General features: G+C 45.1%; 1 long non-coding RNA gene across 1 annotated transcript; it reads right to left on the bottom strand.

The window, feature by feature from the left end:
- Nucleotides 1–9,916: 9,916 nt before the first annotated feature.
- Nucleotides 9,917–15,320, bottom strand: LOC309621542. The gene is made up of 3 exons (XR_014240079.1): nucleotides 15,216–15,320; nucleotides 13,990–14,087; nucleotides 9,917–9,995 (listed from the first exon to the last, which is right to left on the bottom strand). It is a non-coding gene; the product is annotated as an uncharacterized lncRNA (long non-coding RNA).
- Between the last annotated feature and the right edge of the window lie 1,920 nt (nucleotides 15,321–17,240).

Genomic DNA, 17,240 nt, shown 5'->3' with positions numbered 1-17,240 from the left:
GGGCGCTGACGCTGCAGCCACACCCTGCGCCTCCCTTGCCCCGTTTCCCCTCAGGACGCTCAGGCCGACCCCCTCCCCACGCCCACCAGGCCTCGCGAGCCAGGCCGAGGGCAGGGGCGAGAGGAGGGACCGTAGTTCCCGGGGACCAGACGCTGGAGGCCGCTCTTTCTGCACAGCAGCGGCGGGTGGCAGCGAAACCCTGCCCCTCAGAAGCTGGTCTTGTGCTGCCGCCCGGGCACTGGACCAGGCGGAGGGTCGGCGCCCACTTACCCGGCCCGCCGTCCCCGCGACTGTCACGGCTTCGGCCGCCGGGGCACCTCCAGAGCCGGCAGCCTCAGTGAGGTCGCCCTCCCCTCGGGCTCTGGGGCAGTTCCGTGAAGGCGGAGGGAAGAGACCCCGCCCGAGCCGGGAGTTCCAGCTCTGAGGAAACGCGGGCTCTGTTCAGCGCGCAGTGGGTGGGACCGCTCTGCCCCGAGGCCTTCCGGGAGGGAGCGGGGCGGCGGGGGAGGGAGCCGCCAGGAGCGCAGGGCCCCGTCGGGGGTCCTGGAGGGGCGGCCCGGCCTGGGGGCCACGCCCACTGTGGCCGCAGCCCAGGCCTTTCTCCTGGAATCCTACACGAAAAAGTTAGAAAGATACACAGTCTATAGTAAATATTCACAAATGATTGTTGCTGCTGTGCTCACTATTCTATTAAAGGTGTAAAATCCATAAAACACTTTAAGTTCAAAATTAAATATGAATTTTTACCTTTCTAATTATGTCTCTGATATTCACAGTTGTGGTTAATGAATCAGAGACTGTGGCATCACTAGTTAACCATGAGCTTGTTAAAAAAATAGAATTCAGGCCCACCGGACCTACTGAATCACAATCTGCACTTTTACAATCTCCCCAGTGTACTTGTGTATCCATGAATAGTTGAAAGGTACATTTCTACCTCGACAGGTCTTTTCTGTATGAGAAATACACACATTTTATCCAGTTTGACATAATAAAACACTCAAAAATGCATATGCCTGTGTTGAAACCATCATTTTATCATTTCTTTTCCAGACAAGTATAGTCTCTATACTGGTTTTGTGGATCACATGCCATACCCTTTTCTTGTAGTTAGAAATAAGGTAGAGAAAGTTACTTTGTAAAAAAAAAAAAAATATATATATATATATATATATATTAGTGGATAATTGAAGACACTCTTCTAAATTAAAAGCAGTTCTCTTAACTTGCTGTTTTCTTCTTGGGTCACATTATGAACTCTTCCCGTGGCCACATGGCATGTGTACTTTTAATTTCAGGGACTGCTGACATTCCAGGATGTGGCCATAGATTTCTCTCAAGAGGAGTGAGAATGCCTGGACCAAGATCAATGGGAATTGTACAGGGATGTGATGTTAGAGAAGTATAGGAACCTGCTCTCCTTGGGTGAGGATACCTTCCTTCCAGAATTCCTTATCCAACCACAGGGTTTGGAGTCCTTCATTTGTAGAATGTCTCCTGAAATCTTCTGCTTCCTACAATAGGGTTTCAGATTGCAACGTTTCAGGAAAGATTGGGAGTTTGTGGGTATAATTTTTCTTATTCTTTTAAAATTGCAGCCTCCCTTTTAATATACTTTGTAACTGCTTGGGATGTGTCTATATGAACTGTGTACTATATGCTTCTGTTACAGTCCTTACAATATTTTATTGTCTTATTTTCTGTAACCATTTTCCATGGATTCTTTGGGCTTAAGGTATATTAAAAGGGAGACTGCGATTCTCCCTTTAAAAGGGGACTTATTAAAAGGGGACTTCCCTGGTGATGCAGCGATTAAGAATTCGCCTGCCAATGCAGGGGACCCGGTTCGATCCCCGGCCTGGGAAGATCTCACGTGCCACGGAACAACTAAGCCAGTGGGCCACAACTACTGAGTCTGCACGCCACAACTACTGAAGCCGGTGTGTCTTGAGCCCGTGCGCCATTTATTTTTTGGAGAATAAAACCACTTCTGAGTGATTAAAATTTAGGCCAGCTAGTCAAAATGCTTTATCACGTGTTCTTCTAAAACACTGATCAATGGAACAAGTTTTGCTAGGGATAACAGTGTAATTGTATTCTGGAGTTCATATGGGCAATATGGTTTATGACCTTGATGCTGGATCACGACATTTCAATGGTATAACTGCTATTAATTGTCTGTTTGTTCAACGATTAAAGTCTCACGTGATCTGAGTTCAGACTGGAGTCATCCTGGTTGGTTTCTGTCTATTGCAGATTTCTTCCAGTATGAAAGAAAGGACAAGGGCAATACGGCTTACTTTACAAAATGTCTTCAAACTAAATGATGATATAATCTACATTCAATTAATTTATACATACCCTACTGTAGAACAGGGTTCGTTACGCTGGCAGAGCCCGGTAATTATGTAAAACTGAAACTTTTTCTGCACTGGTTCAAGTCCTCTTCCTAAGAATGTGTTTATAATCAACATTCTTTCACAAATTACCCAATTGAATTCACCATAGCATTCCTCATATTAACTAAATGGAAAATCCTAGGCTATATACAAGTCCAGAAAGGGCCAAAAATCATCAGCCCCCATGGATGATTACAAGCCATTGCTGAGGCATTCAAATTACTTATTAAAGAACCACTATGTCCATCAACATCATCAATTTATATATTATTGCCCCAATGCTAGCCTTAACCCTGGCTCTCACAACATGAATTCCTCTTCCCATATCTTATCCACTAATTAGTATAAATGTAGGCATATTATTTCTATTAGCCATATCACACCGAGCCATTTATTCCATCCTCAGATCTGGATGAACTTCGCATTCCAAATACTCACTCACTGGAGCTCTAGGAACAATAGCACAGACAATCATCTCATATGAAGTAATGTAGCAGTTATTCTCTTCTCAGTCTTACTGATAAATGGATCATTTACACTTTCAACAGTAATTATTACACAAGAACACCTATGACTAATTTTCTCCTGACCGCTACCCAGAATTTGATTATCTCCGCAGTAGCAGAAATCCAATGAAGCCCCACTTGATTTAACAGAAGTAGCATCAAAACCTGTATATGTCTTCAATGTAGAAAATGTAGCAGGCCCATTCACCCCGTCCCTCCTAGAGAATATGTCAATTTCCCTATAATAAACATTTCCACAGCAATCTATTTTTAGGAGCATTCGACAATCCCTAGGTGCCAGAATTATAGATTCTTTCATCTTGTAAATATCGTTTTTTTTAAAAAAAATAATTTTTATAGTTTTACTACCTGTAAACAAAATGTACTCCATTGCTGTGGAATATTCCTTCATAGGAGCGTGCATGGTTCATTTCTGCATCCGCCTGTGATGGCCTTCAGGTTCTTTCAGGTTTGGCTCCTGTGGCTGCGAGTCCATGTCCGTGTGTCCTGGTGCAGGGCTGGTGGGTTTGTGTTCACCTGGGAGGAGCACTGTGGGTCTCTGTGCAGGGACTTCGCTATCTGAGGCCCGATTGTTTCAGAAGTGGTTGCATCCCCCCGTTGCGTACCAGGCTTTCCATTGCTCCACATCCTGCTGATATTTGATACTATGTCTTTCATGTCTGCCATTCTGGTAGGTGTATGCACAGTATTTTTCTTACGGCTTTAATCCCTCTGTTGTTAGTGAAGTTGTGCATCTTGTGGTATTCATGGACTATTTCCTGTTGTTTTTTAAAAAGTTTTAAAAATTGTGGTCAGATATACATAACATAAAATTTACTATCTTAACCATTTTTAAGTGCACATTTCAGGGTCAAGAAGTAATTCACACTGTTGTGCAAACCTGACCACCATCATCCTCCAGAACTTTTTCATCTTGCAAAATTGAAACAGTCCCCATTAAACACTCACTCCCCATTGTCCCTCCCTCAGCCCCTGGCACTCAACATCCTACTTTATGTCTCTATGTTTCCGACTGCTCTAGGGGTCTTGTATGAGTGGATCAAGCACTGTTTGTTTTTTTGTGTCTAGCTTACATCACTGAGCATAATGCCCTCAAGGTTCATCCCTGCTGCAGCCTGTGTCAGAATTGCCTTCCTTTTTAGGCTGAATAGCATCCCCTTGTATTGATGGACCGTGTTTTTCTTCTCCATTCATCCATTAGTGGACACATGTAATATCTACATTCATTTCTCCTGTCATAATATTTGTGGAATAACATCAGAAAGTCCTATGAATCAAAAGTCATTTGCCATTAACTTTTTTCTTAAACTTTTTGTTGTGGAAAACATCAAGGCTAAGAAAAGGGAAAAATACATGTCAGCTTCACTTGTGTTCAGGAATTAATGCTTTACGGATTCACTTTATTCCCTGTGTGTGTGCTATGCGTGTGCATGTGCCTGTTTGCATACCTATGCTGTGCATGTGCATAGGTACGTGCACTTGCACACATTAGTGTGTGCATGGGCATATGCGTGCATGTGTGTTCACATGCTAGTGTGTGAATATATTTGTGCCGTGCACGTGCATATGTTTGTGTGTGTGCTGTGCCTGCCTGTGCGCACACCTGTGTGTTTGCTGGAACCACTTGCAAGTTGGTTGCAGACTGAATTGTGCCCCAGATATATCCGCACGCAGCTGCTCTAACAATCCTGCGTAGCCACGTAAAGGTCACAGATCTCAGGGATTTAAATGGATGGAGCAGGATATCCTGACACAGAGTTTGTCTTCCAATGACTGTCACTGTCTCAGTAACATCCTTCACACCTTCTTTAAGCCCCATTCAGGGTCCAGTTTAGACTCCCATTACATTCAGTCGCCTGCCCCAGGTCCCGTAAAGCAACAATGTCACCGTTGGAGAGCCCGGCCAAGGCTGGGGGTGCCCCTCCTGTTGGCTTGGCCTCCAGGCCCTGCCCTTGGCTCCTGTGTTCCCATCTCTCAGCCAGGCCCCGACTTGGATGGGGCCGCCACCTCTTTCCACACAGGGTCCCATCGCCCAGTCAAGGGGGTTCATTCTCCCCAAACACAGCATCAGGAGTGGGGTGGGGGGGTGACAGTCCCCACTGGGTCTCCTTCATGTGAGACACTGTGCTGTTGAAAGAGCAGGCACCCTGCCCTCGGGGGTGGGGGGCTGGGGGGTGACATGCGGCCCACGATGGGCAGGCGGGTCTCCGGGTGGGGCGAGCCAGTGTGCAAGGAGTTCCGCGGTGGGTTCTCCTCTCCAACGGCTTCTGTGCCCCTACCTCTCCCCGTGCCTCCCCTCGAAGACAGCGCGGTGCCCGGGACGGGAGCCATGGGAGCCGTCAGCCACCGCCCCCTCTACACACACGCACACGCACACGCACACGCACACGCACACGCTGCAGGGAAGCAGGACCTGAGTGCAGGGCTCTCAGCGGCCCTGAGCGCCCCGCCCGGAATCGGCCAGCCGAATGGACAGACTGGATCTCCCGGCCCGGACCACGCAGGACTCTCCTGCCTGGGCTTCCAGTGTGGCCGCCTCCTTCTGGAAGCCTGGGAGGCTGGAATCAGGCCACTTCTTGTCTGTCCTGGCAGCAGACTGGGCTGCACTCTAAGAAGTTCGTGGCTCGCCCGTGGATCCTGACCATCAGGTGGCCAGAGAAATTGGGAACATTTCTGTTTTGCCTGTTGAAATGTTTAATGCCAAAGATTTTGTTCAGTTTCCTGATGTGGGTGTCCAAAGATGAGAGACCCATGTGTGTGATCTGTACCTCCTATGAGATCAGCCCTAAGCTAGTTTAAACATGATCAAGTTGTGTCTACATGGTAGATTTAGACCTCTGCATGTCCTGTCTACTGATTATGTTTAGAGCTGACCATGTGTTGTCTATAATAAGAAGATTTAGACCTGACCATGTTCTGTGTACGCTAGGACTATGGGGACCTGGGTAGAGACCCGGCCTGGCCTCAGTACTGGGAAGCTCCGTGCCTGCATCTGAATGTCAAGGCTTAGATGTCTGGGGTCTGGAGCTGAGGTGGGCTTGTCTACGTAACAGCCTCTCTTCTGAGTGTGGTGACCTGGTCCTCCCAAGGGTCAGTGCTATGGTCGGGGCCTTAGTCTTAATCCCTGCAGGGTTCACCTTCCCTGGGGCTCATGGAGAATCCTCAGGAGGACTACCTGGCAATAATTCCAATTTACCAGCACGTGCATGGTGCATAGGGAAGCAGGTTTAGCTGGTGAATTGATTGCAGGGCACGCAGATCGGGCAAAAGGCCGATGGGTGACAGCTGAGGCTGCTGCTGAGCTCTCCCTCCAGTCTACCGTCCCTACTCAGCAGAGTCCAGAGCTGCCCCTCGGCTTTCAGCCCTGCTGTCCTGTGAGTTTTCTCAACATGTAAGCGAGACGAGAAAGGACTGAGCACGCCAGCACCAGGGTCGTGTGTTCAACTCTAGTATGAAAGCTTTAAAAACAGTTAAAATCACACAGAACCAAAGTGAGAAGAGGAGGACTCCTCTGGGACAAGTGTGGGGAAAGGAGACCCACCTGACACTTTTTCCCATCCCAGGAGGTCCCAGGGACCCAGCTTGTTTCCACATTGGGGGAGCCCCCTGCAGAGCCATGGTGTCCTGACCAAGGGGACGTGTGACCCCAGGTGCAGGGTCTGGGGAGGTGAGGTCACCCTGGGACTGTGGACATGTGACCCAGGTGGAGGGGTCTGGGGAGGTGGGTCACCCTGGTGAGTGTGGATGTGTGGCCCCAGGTATAGGGTGCGGGGACTGTGTGGGTCTCACCATACCTGCATGGGTCAGGATCACATGTATGGGGAGACCGCATATGCGCTCTTTGCCTGCAGTGTGTCCTGTCCTCTTTGAGATTTCCAACCTCTGCATTAAGGGTGTTGTCCTGATTAACCTGTGGTTCCTTTTCTTCTCTTCATCTTGTCACAATCATATGAGGTCAGGCATGTTTGAGTGGGTTGATGCTCTGTGTTCCGGTGAGTGACAACACTTGGTGGTATCATATTAATACTATAGCATATCATATGTCTAATCTATGGGGGTCACCACTGCCTGGGTCCCCCTGGACAGAGGTCAGGTGAGCACAGACTAGCCCCCCACCCCAAGAATGGTCTCCCACGTGCTCTGTGAGGGTACCGTGATGGCCCCTAAGGTAGGGGACTGTGTCTGGGCCTCCGACATTTGTGATGAGGGGGAGTCGAAATGGAATCTCAATTAACAAGACATTATTTTAAGAATTTATTTTAAGTGAAATAAAACACACGTCACATACCCTTTACCATCATCACCATTTTAAGTGCACGTTTCTGAGGCCTCAGATATATTCACTTTCTCGTGGAGCCATCACCACCATCCCTAGAACTTTTCATCTTGCAAAACCAAAATTCCACAACCATGAAAGTCTCATTCCCCATTCCCTCCCACTGCCCCTGGCACCGATATCCACTTCAGTCCCTGAGTTGTCGACTCCAGGGCACCCACTGGAGTGGAATCCTGCAGTGTTTGCTGACGGGTCATTTTGGAAGAGCTGACTTTCAGTCTGAAGCTCTGCCTGTTTGCATCTGACGAATCTGCATTTAAGGAGAGGGTGTATGAGGAAGGGGGTGTATGCGGGACAAAGGTGTCCGGGGTGCAGGTGAGCCAGGACCTGACCAGCTGCCTTTTGGGTCCCCTGGTCCCATCTCTTGATCTGTGCCTCATCTGCATCATCACTGTCCCCGCTGGCACCGCTGGGGTGTTGTTGTCTGAGTGAGAGTCCCCTGGTGCCCCTGCTCTCCTCCCCTCCTCCTGCTGGTTGGGGAGGGAACTGCTTGCTGTGTGGTCTCTCCTCCTGAGGCATGAAGGACCCTGTAGCATGGACCTGCAGAGTGTGGGGTGTGGTCCCAAGAGCATGGGGCCCACATAGGACACGACATCGGGGCGTGACAAGTGCTAGGGCTGCCTCATCACTGACAGGGAATGTTGCCCAGATCCTGCTCGAGAGGGCGTGGTGGGTGGCCTGGGACCCTAGCGGCCCCATTCCTATACTGGAGCTTGGAGAGTGCATCCCCATGGGCTCCAGATTCACCCCATATCTCAGCCATATCCCTCTGTCCTGTCTTTGAACTCAGGAAAACGAGCTCTCTTGTCCACAACATAGGCCTGGTCCTGTTGATATTAGGATTCTTTAAGTTAGGCGTCCTGGGATAGCAGCTCTTTTTAGGCCTGAGAAGGAACAACTCCGGAGTGTACAACAATTTCAGATGAAACTAATATTCAATGACTATCCCTAACTACTCGGTTGTTGACTTCTATTAGTCATTATTCTCCTGGTTTTAGCTCTGATGTGGGGATTACAGAGGAGTCAACGTTTAAATCTTCATAATCTGTGTATTTGTAGCTTCAGTATCATTACTGACCCATAGTTTTTTATGGTTTGGGAAGAGTTATTGATTTCACGTATCATGTAAAGGATTCACAATGATGATAGGGCAATTAAGATTACAATAATAGCTAGTAAATTGTTCACATTTTCTCTACCTGTGCATCTACTGTATGCATATGAGTTTAGATGTCAATATTAGTGAAATGATATAGAGGACTAGAGAACTTATTTTAAAAATCACTATTAATGTGTGATGAAGAAAATGTAAAAGTTCTTCCATAATCGGTGATGTTGTATCTTGAGAGCCTAGATGAAATTGATATGCCTTAGTGATATACAGGATTTTAGCCTATCATTTAACTTTGACAAAGCTACATCACTTTTTACTTTTATCTCATTTATTGAGGAAGACATAATTGTTATGGTGTTGGCTTGAAACTGGTTGAAAAGGACTTGAGTCCTTCCTTATTCTACATTTCCATAGGGAGGATCTTGAAACATAGGATATGGTGGAGGACATCCGTGTAACCATTCTAGGTTAGGAGTAGCAATTTCCACTGCTAAGACTTCTTGTTTAGACACAAATGCTTTTCAAAGTATGAAGATTATTAGCATTACTGCTGCTACTGAGATGAATGAGCCTAAAGACAAAATATTTCATGTTGTGTGTGCCTCAGGGTACTCAGACTAACGTAGTGACATCCCTGAGAGGCCACGAAAGTGCTGCAGGGAGTCATATTTACTACTACAAATATACTTGTGAAGTGAATTTTTGCTCATGCTGAGTTAACTGTATAACCTGAGAATAGTGGGAATCAGTGTAGGAAGCCTCCTATAATAGTGAAGACTGCTCCCATGGACATTAGGTCATGGAAGTGTGCTACTAAATAGTATGTATCCTGGAGGACAATGTCTGGGGATGAGATGGCTAAGATGATTCCTGTCAAACCACCTACTGTAAAAAGAAAAAAACTAAAGCCTAAAACTCATAATATATTGGGAGGTCATATAGTATTACCTCCGTGAACAGTTGCTAACCAGGGACTTCCCTGGTGACGCAGTGGTTAAGAATTCGCCTGTCAATGCAGGGGACACGGGTTCGAGCCCTTGTCTGGGAAGATTCCACATGCCGCGGAGCAAAAAGCCCGTGTGCCACAACTACTGAGCCTGCCCTCTAGAGCCCGCAAGCCACAACTACTGAAGCCCACGCGCCTAGAGGCCGTGCTCTGCAACAAGAGAAGCCACTGCAATGAAAGGGCCGCACACCGCAACGAAGAGTAGCTGCCGCTCACCGCAACCAGAGAAAGCCCATGCGCAGCAACCAAGACCCAACTCAGCCACAAAAAAAAAAAAAAAAAAAGAAAAGAAAAAGAAAAATTAAATAAAGAGTTGCTAATCAGCTAGATACTTTTACTCCTGTAGGGATAGAAGTAATTACGGTAGCTGATGCAAAGTATGCTCCTGAGTCCACAGCTATCCCTATGGTAAACATATGATGGGCCCACAAGAGAACTCCTAAAAAACCAGTGGACATGACTCATACTATTCCCAGATAGCTGAAAGGCAATTTTTGTCCTAAATAGTATGTAATGATATGTGAGTTTATAACAAATCCTGTTAGGCCATGAATACAGACTTCAGGGTGAGCAAAGTATCAACATAGGTGTTGGTATAGGATTCGGTCTCCTCCTGCAGGGTCAAAGAAAGTAGTGTTTAGATTTCTATCTCTTAACAGCATGGCAATTCTGGCTGCTTGGACTGAGATTGGTAATTATAGTAATATGGCTATAGTTGGGGAAGATTAAACAAATAATGGTGTTTGGTATTGGGATATGACTGCTGGTTTTGTATTAAAGACTATAGTAATAAAAGTAATAATACCAAGAATTGAGGAGACACCTGCTAAATGGAAGGAGAAAACAGTTAGGTCGACAGAGGCTCCTGCATGGGCCAGATTGCAGGCTAGAGCTGAATACACGGTTCCACTGGTACCAGAACCAGCTTCTACTATTGGTGATATGAGTAGGAGTAAGAATGATGGGGGAAGTAGTCAAAAGTTTATATGATTTATTGGGGGAAATGCTACTTCAGGTGTCTGAGTTATTAGTGGCCCAAGTCAGTTTTCAAAGCCTGCAATCATAACGGGTACAGCTATAAAGAAAATTATTACAAGTGCAGGGACTGTTATGACTACCTTACAGATTTGGGCATCTCCAAGTAGCGGTCCAGGTCAGCATAGCTCAGCCTCGATTGATATAATTAAGGTGCTGCCTGCTACTCCAGCTCAAGCACCAAATAGTAAATATAAAATGCCGATATCTTTGTGATTTGTTGAAAATAATCAGCAGTGTATGAACAGAGGTAAAATGACTGAGTTAGCATTAGACTGTAAATCTAAAGACAGAGATTGAGCCCTCTTTCTGGCAAACCCTGTGGTGAATCAACAAATTGAATTGTAACTTCAGAGAAGCAGCTTCAATTCTGCCAGTGATTTTCCTGCTTTTTTTTTTCTTTTTTTCTTTCTCAAATGAAGGAGAAGTAGACTGAAGCCAGTTGACTAGAGGATTTGCCTGTTAACTAAAGTTTCCTGGGGTTAAAACTCATCAATCTCGTAAAGATTTGGCTTAAATACAGTGTTTGCTTTACATTCAGTTGATGTAGAATAAAGTCTTGCAATCCTTATTTTTAGGAATAAAGTAAATTTCACTTGTTTAGGGTTTTGAAAGCTCTTGGCCTGAACTAACCTAAATTCCTAGTCCAGCACCGATAGAATGGGTGTTGTGTGTAGTAATCGTGTGGGTATTATGATTGGTAATGATAGGAAGGTTATTTCTTTGTACGTTCAAATTGTTTTGTGTTTGTGTTGTTTAATGAAGGGAATATAGTTAGTGATGTGGAGTATGTTAGCTGCAAGTAGAAATATATGCTGAGGGCTGCTATGATGGCTATTAGTGTTGGTAGAATGATGTTGTCGTTTTTGTTATCTCTTGGATAATTATTCATTTGGGTAGAAACCCTGATAGTGATGGGCGATGTCCTAATGATACTATAATGGTGAGGAAAATGATTGTGATGGGAGGTGTTTTACCTCATGTGTGTGATAATGATACTCTTGTAGTACATGATCTGGGCATAAATAAGAAGAAGATAGTGTTGTTATGATATAAATTAGTATGTTTAGGATCGTTATAATCTGAATATACATTATAATAGCTGTTATTCATCCTATATGGGCAATTGATGAGGAGGGTGTAATATTTTCCAGGTGAGTATGGCGAAGTCTGCCTCAGCCTCCAGCTATGATTTATAATATCACTATGATTAATAGTATATTTAGGTTGATGGATGGTGACATGTGGTATAAAACTGATAGGGGTGCAATTTTGTCATGTTGATAGCATCAGGTCTGCTGTTCATGGGATGCCTTGTGTGACTTCAGGCACTCAGAAGTGAAATGGGGAAAGTCCTACTTTTGTGACAAGGGCGATTGTCATGAGGGTGGATGCTGCTGGATTAAAGAATTTTGTTATTCATTGTGCTCTTTGACCAGAGTATATTAGATTAATGATAATAGCCATTATAAGTAGTATTGATGTGGTGGACTGTTTTAGGAAATATTTGTTGGATGCTTCTGTAGCTTATGGGTTCATGTTTTTTATTAGAATGGGGATACCATTAACCAGTGTGAGCTGGTTATACAATTATTATATTTCCTGAGAAAATGGTCAGTAGAATGATGGTAAAAACAATGAGAGTTTATTTGCACAGGAAGGATATACAAAAATATTTTGGGGGTATGGGCCTGAAGCTTACTTAGAGAACTTTACTATATAGCATGTGGTGTAATGTGGTAGGTAGCATGGAGAATGTAAAATTATTAGGAAGAATTCAATTCCAGGAATAAGAGCACTGAAACCTCTATGATTTACTCTATCAAAGTAACTCTTTTGTCAGACATATTTCTTAAATTTGTGGTGGGTTGCCTGGTATGATGACAAGTAGTGAAAACTCTCATATACATAGGGTTAATGTTAGTCGTAAAAAAAAACTTTTTATAAGAGATGTATGCGTTGATCATATCAAAATTGTAGGTAGGAGGCTCAAATTCATAGAAAGGAGATTGTTAGATGTGTTTTAATGATGACTTGGGCTGTATATAATTCTGGCACCTAGGGATTGTCGAATGCTCCTAAAAATAGATTGCTGTGGAAATGTTTATTATAGGGAAATTGACATATTCTCTAGGAGGGACGGGGTGAATGGGCCTGCTACATTTTCTACATTGAAGACATATACAGGTTTTGATGCTACTTCTGTTAAATCAAGTGGGGCTTCATTGGATTTCTGCTACTGCGGAGATAATCAAATTCTGGGTAGCGGTCAGGAGAAAATTAGTCATAGGTGTTCTTGTGTAATAATTACTGTTGAAAGTGTAAATGATCCATTTATCAGTAAGACTGAGAAGAGAATAACTGCTACATTACTTCATATGAGATGATTGTCTGTGCTATTGTTCCTAGAGCTCCAGTGAGTGAGTATTTGGAATGCGAAGTTCATCCAGATCTGAGGATGGAATAAATGGCTCGGTGTGATATGGCTAATAGAAATAATATGCCTACATTTATACTAATTAGTGGATAAGATATGGGAAGAGGAATTCATGTTGTGAGAGCCAGGGTTAAGGCTAGCATTGGGGTTAAGGCTAGCAAGAGAAGCCACCGCAATGAGAAGCCCGGGCACCGCAACAAAGAGTAGCCCCCGCTTGCCGCAACTAGAGAAAGCCTGCGCATAGCAACGAAGACCCAACGCAGCCAAAAACACATTAATTAATTAATTAGTTAACTATTTTAAAAAAGTACTATATCCTTCTGTACAGCTTCTCTGGGAAGAACAGAGAGATGGCGTAGGAGAGTGAGAAAGACCAATATTTAGTGCACATCTCTCATGCAGGTGCTCTGCTGGCTCAGATAGATTTATCCCCACTTTACAAAGGAGGAAATAGTCTCAGAGAGGCTTAGTAATTTTCCCAAAGCCAAACAGCTATGGAGTGGCAGAACCAAGATCTGAACCAAGTCTGTTACCTTCAAAGCCTAAGTCCTCATCACAACAAAACTCAATTAATATTTACATTTATCGAATTACATTGCAACCTGGGGAGTTCTTGGCACAATCCTGAATAAGAGTGAGAAAGAAAGAAATAGCATTGTTCCTACAGTCAACCCAAATTTTTGGAGCAGCTCCTAGATGCCTGGCCCTTTTTGGGGTTCAGCAGTGATGAAGACAGGAAGAGTCCTGCTTTCATGAACCACGTAGTGGGGAGGAGAGACGGGTGCAACTTGGGTGAGGGATTTCACCTTGCTGGACCTCTGTTTTGTCATCTGGAAAATGGGATGGCTGTTCCTCATTTTCTGGGATTGTCCAGCCCTCACATTCTCTGATTCCATAAGAAGCATTTGTTTTCCTGTTTCTTTAAAATTCATTCAGGCCGTGAGCTGTGATGAATGTTGTTAGCTGCTCCCCAAAGCACTCTATTCCCACCCTTTTCCTGTGATCAGGTCTTTCCCGAAACATGACTCACAGTCAGTCAGTCAAGTCACAGAACCTAAGGGGCACCCAGCAGAAAAATTCCAACCCTTGCTTCCCAGGAGCTCTGCGGTCTACCTGCCAGGTAAACTTAACTCACCTGGCACAAGGTGGCCATCCCTGGTTTCACATCAACATGATCTCAGGCACAAACCTCCTTGTTTTTCCATTTTGTCTTTAAGTTACTTGTTGAAACAACTGCACAAATATGACAAAGGTATAAAATCAGACATCTTCTGCCCCCAGTGTCTACTAATAAATGATTTTCTGCCACTTTAATGATAAAGATAGGACATTTCAACATTCTGCTACCCTTATTATTTGTCATTTTTGTTGATATTTCTATTGACTACATCTTTCAATATTTTAACAATGGAACATTTATTCAGGTTGTTCCAGACCCAGCTTTTAGTGGTAAAGGTTTTGTTGTTATATTTCTCTTATGTTTCCTTTAAAAATCATTATCCTATTTAAATGGAATAAGTCAATTCTATAAGCATTTATCTTATGATATTGATGAAATTGATACATAGAGGGCAGTAGTACAAGTTGATTGGACTTGAGAACCTCTATTAGCACAGTTAAGTATAAATATTGTCTATATGTGAACCAAAGTACATGCCGAGTGAGATTCTCTGACTTTTTTTCACTGTCTGCCCCTCAAGCCGGTGGGAAATGGAATATTTCTTGCCCTATCAGTAAACAAAGGATGTCACAGTCTTCAGCACTTGCAGCCCTCCAATGTGAGCCGGCGGGCCCTGAGGCACTCAGGATATGCAAATACGGAATGCAGGCCCCAGAGAGCTGAGGTGCATATCAAAGGAAGGATTTCAGTGAGCCCATGCAAAGAAAAGCGCCGCATTCCTCACCTTGGGAGAGCTGGTTTTCCTTAGTTAACAATCACCTTTTGATGTTCCCCATTACCAGTCCCCTGCCCTGTCCCCTCCCCCCGGTACTTTAGCTCAGGGAGGAAGGAGCGCAGAGGGACTCGGCTGAATAAGGGGCCTGCGCGCCTCGGGAGGAGTTTTCAGCCGCTTTCCCCGCAGTCGGGAGGAGGGGCGCTGACGCTGCAGCCGGACCCTGCGCCTCCCTTGCCCCGTTTCCCCTCAGGACGCTCAGGCCGACCCCCTCCCCACGCCCACCAGGCCTCGCGAGCCAGGCCGAGGGCAGGGGCGAGAGGAGGGACCGAAGTTCCCGGGGACCAGAGGCTGGAGGCCGCTCTTTCTGCACAGCAGCGGCGGGTGGCAGCGAACCCCTGCCCCTCAGAAGCTGGTCTTGTGCTGCCGCCCGGGCACTGGACCAGGCGGAGGGTCGGCGCCCACTTACCCGGCCCGCCGTCCCCGCGACTGTCACGGCTTCGGCCGCCGGGGCACCTCCAGAGCCGGCAGCCTCAGTGAGGTCGCCCTCCCCTCGGGCTCTGGGGCAGTTCCGTGAAGGCGGAGGGAAGAGACCCCGCCCGAGCCGGGAGTTCCAGCTCTGAGGAAACGCGGGCTCTGTTCAGCGCGCAGTGGGTGGGACCGCTCTGCCCCGAGGCCTTCCGGGAGGGAGCGGGGCGGCGGGGGAGGGAGCCGCCAGGAGCGCAGGGCCCCGTCGGGGGTCCTGGAGGGGCGGCCCGGCCTGGGGGCCACGTCCACTGTGGCCGCAGCCCTGGCCTTTCTCCTGGAATCCTACACGAAAAAGTTAGAAAGATACACAGTCTATAGTAAATATTCACAAATGATTGTTGCTGCTCTGCTCACTATTCTATTAAAGGTGTAAAATCCATAAAACACTTTAAGTTCAAAATTAAATATGAATTTTTACCTTTCTAATTATGTCTCTGATATTCACAGTTGTGGTTAATGAATCAGAGACTGTGGCATCACTAGTTAACCATGAGCTTGTTAAAAAAATAGAATTCAGGCCCACCGGACCTACTGAATCACAATCTGCACTTTTACAATCTCCCCAGTGTACTTGTGTACCCATGAATAGTTGAAAGGTACATTTCTACCTCGACAGGTCTTTTCTGTATGAGAAATACACACATTTTATCCAGTTTGACATAATAAAACACTCAAAAATGCATATGCCTGTGTTGAAACCATCATTTTATCATTTCTTTTCCAGACAAGTATAGTCTCTATACTGGTTTTGTGGATCACATGCCATACCCTTTTCTTGTAGTTAGAAATAAGGTAGAGAAAGTTACTTTGTAAAAAAAAAAAAAATATATATATATATATATATATATTAGTGGATAATTGAAGACACTCTTCTAAATTAAAAGCAGTTCTCTTAACTTGCTGTTTTCTTCTTGGGTCACATTATGAACTCTTCCCGTGGCCACATGGCATGTGTACTTTTAATTTCAGGGACTGCTGACATTCCAGGATGTGGCCATAGATTTCTCTCAAGAGGAGTGAGAATGCCTGGACCAAGATCAATGGGAATTGTACAGGGATGTGATGTTAGAGAAGTATAGGAACCTGCTCTCCTTGGGTGAGGATACCTTCCTTCCAGAATTCCTTATCCAACCACAGGGTTTGGAGTCCTTCATTTGTAGAATGTCTCCTGAAATCTTCTGCTTCCTACAATAGGGTTTCAGATTGCAACGTTTCAGGAAAGATTGGGAGTTTGTGGGTATAATTTTTCTTATTCTTTTAAAATTGCAGCCTCCCTTTTAATATACTTTGTAACTGCTTGGGATGTGTCTATATGAACTGTGTACTATATGCTTCTGTTACAGTCCTTACAATATTTTATTGTCTTATTTTCTGTAACCATTTTCCATGGATTCTTTGGGCTTAAGGTATATTAAAAGGGAGACTGCGATTCTCCCTTTAAAAGGGGACTTATTAAAAGGGGACTTCCCTGGTGATGCAGCGATTAAGAATTCGCCTGCCAATGCAGGGGACCCGGTTCGATCCCCGGCCTGGGAAGATCTCACGTGCCACGGAACAACTAAGCCAGTGGGCCACAACTACTGAGTCTGCACGCCACAACTACTGAAGCCGGTGTGTCTTGAGCCCGTGCGCCATTTATTTTTTGGAGAATAAAACCACTTCTGAGTGATTAAAATTTAGGCCAGCTAGTCAAAATGCTTTATCACGTGTTCTTCTAAAACACTGATCAATGGAACAAGTTTTGCTAGGGATAACAGTGTAATTGTATTCTGGAGTTCATATGGGCAATATGGTTTATGACCTTGATGCTGGATCACGACATTTCAATGGTATAACTGCTATTAATTGTCTGTTTGTTCAACGATTAAAGTCTCACGTGATCTGAGTTCAGACTGGAGTCATCCTGGTTGGTTTCTGTCTATTGCAGATTTCTTCCAGTATGAAAGAAAGGACAAGGGCAATACGG

This window comes from Balaenoptera borealis, assembly GCF_965194805.1.
Source record: "Balaenoptera borealis genome assembly, contig: HAP1_SCAFFOLD_626, whole genome shotgun sequence".
NCBI lineage: Eukaryota > Metazoa > Chordata > Mammalia > Artiodactyla > Balaenopteridae > Balaenoptera > Balaenoptera borealis.
The sequence above is the reverse complement of the archived record's forward strand: the minus strand, read 5'-3'. Positions and strand labels throughout refer to the sequence as shown.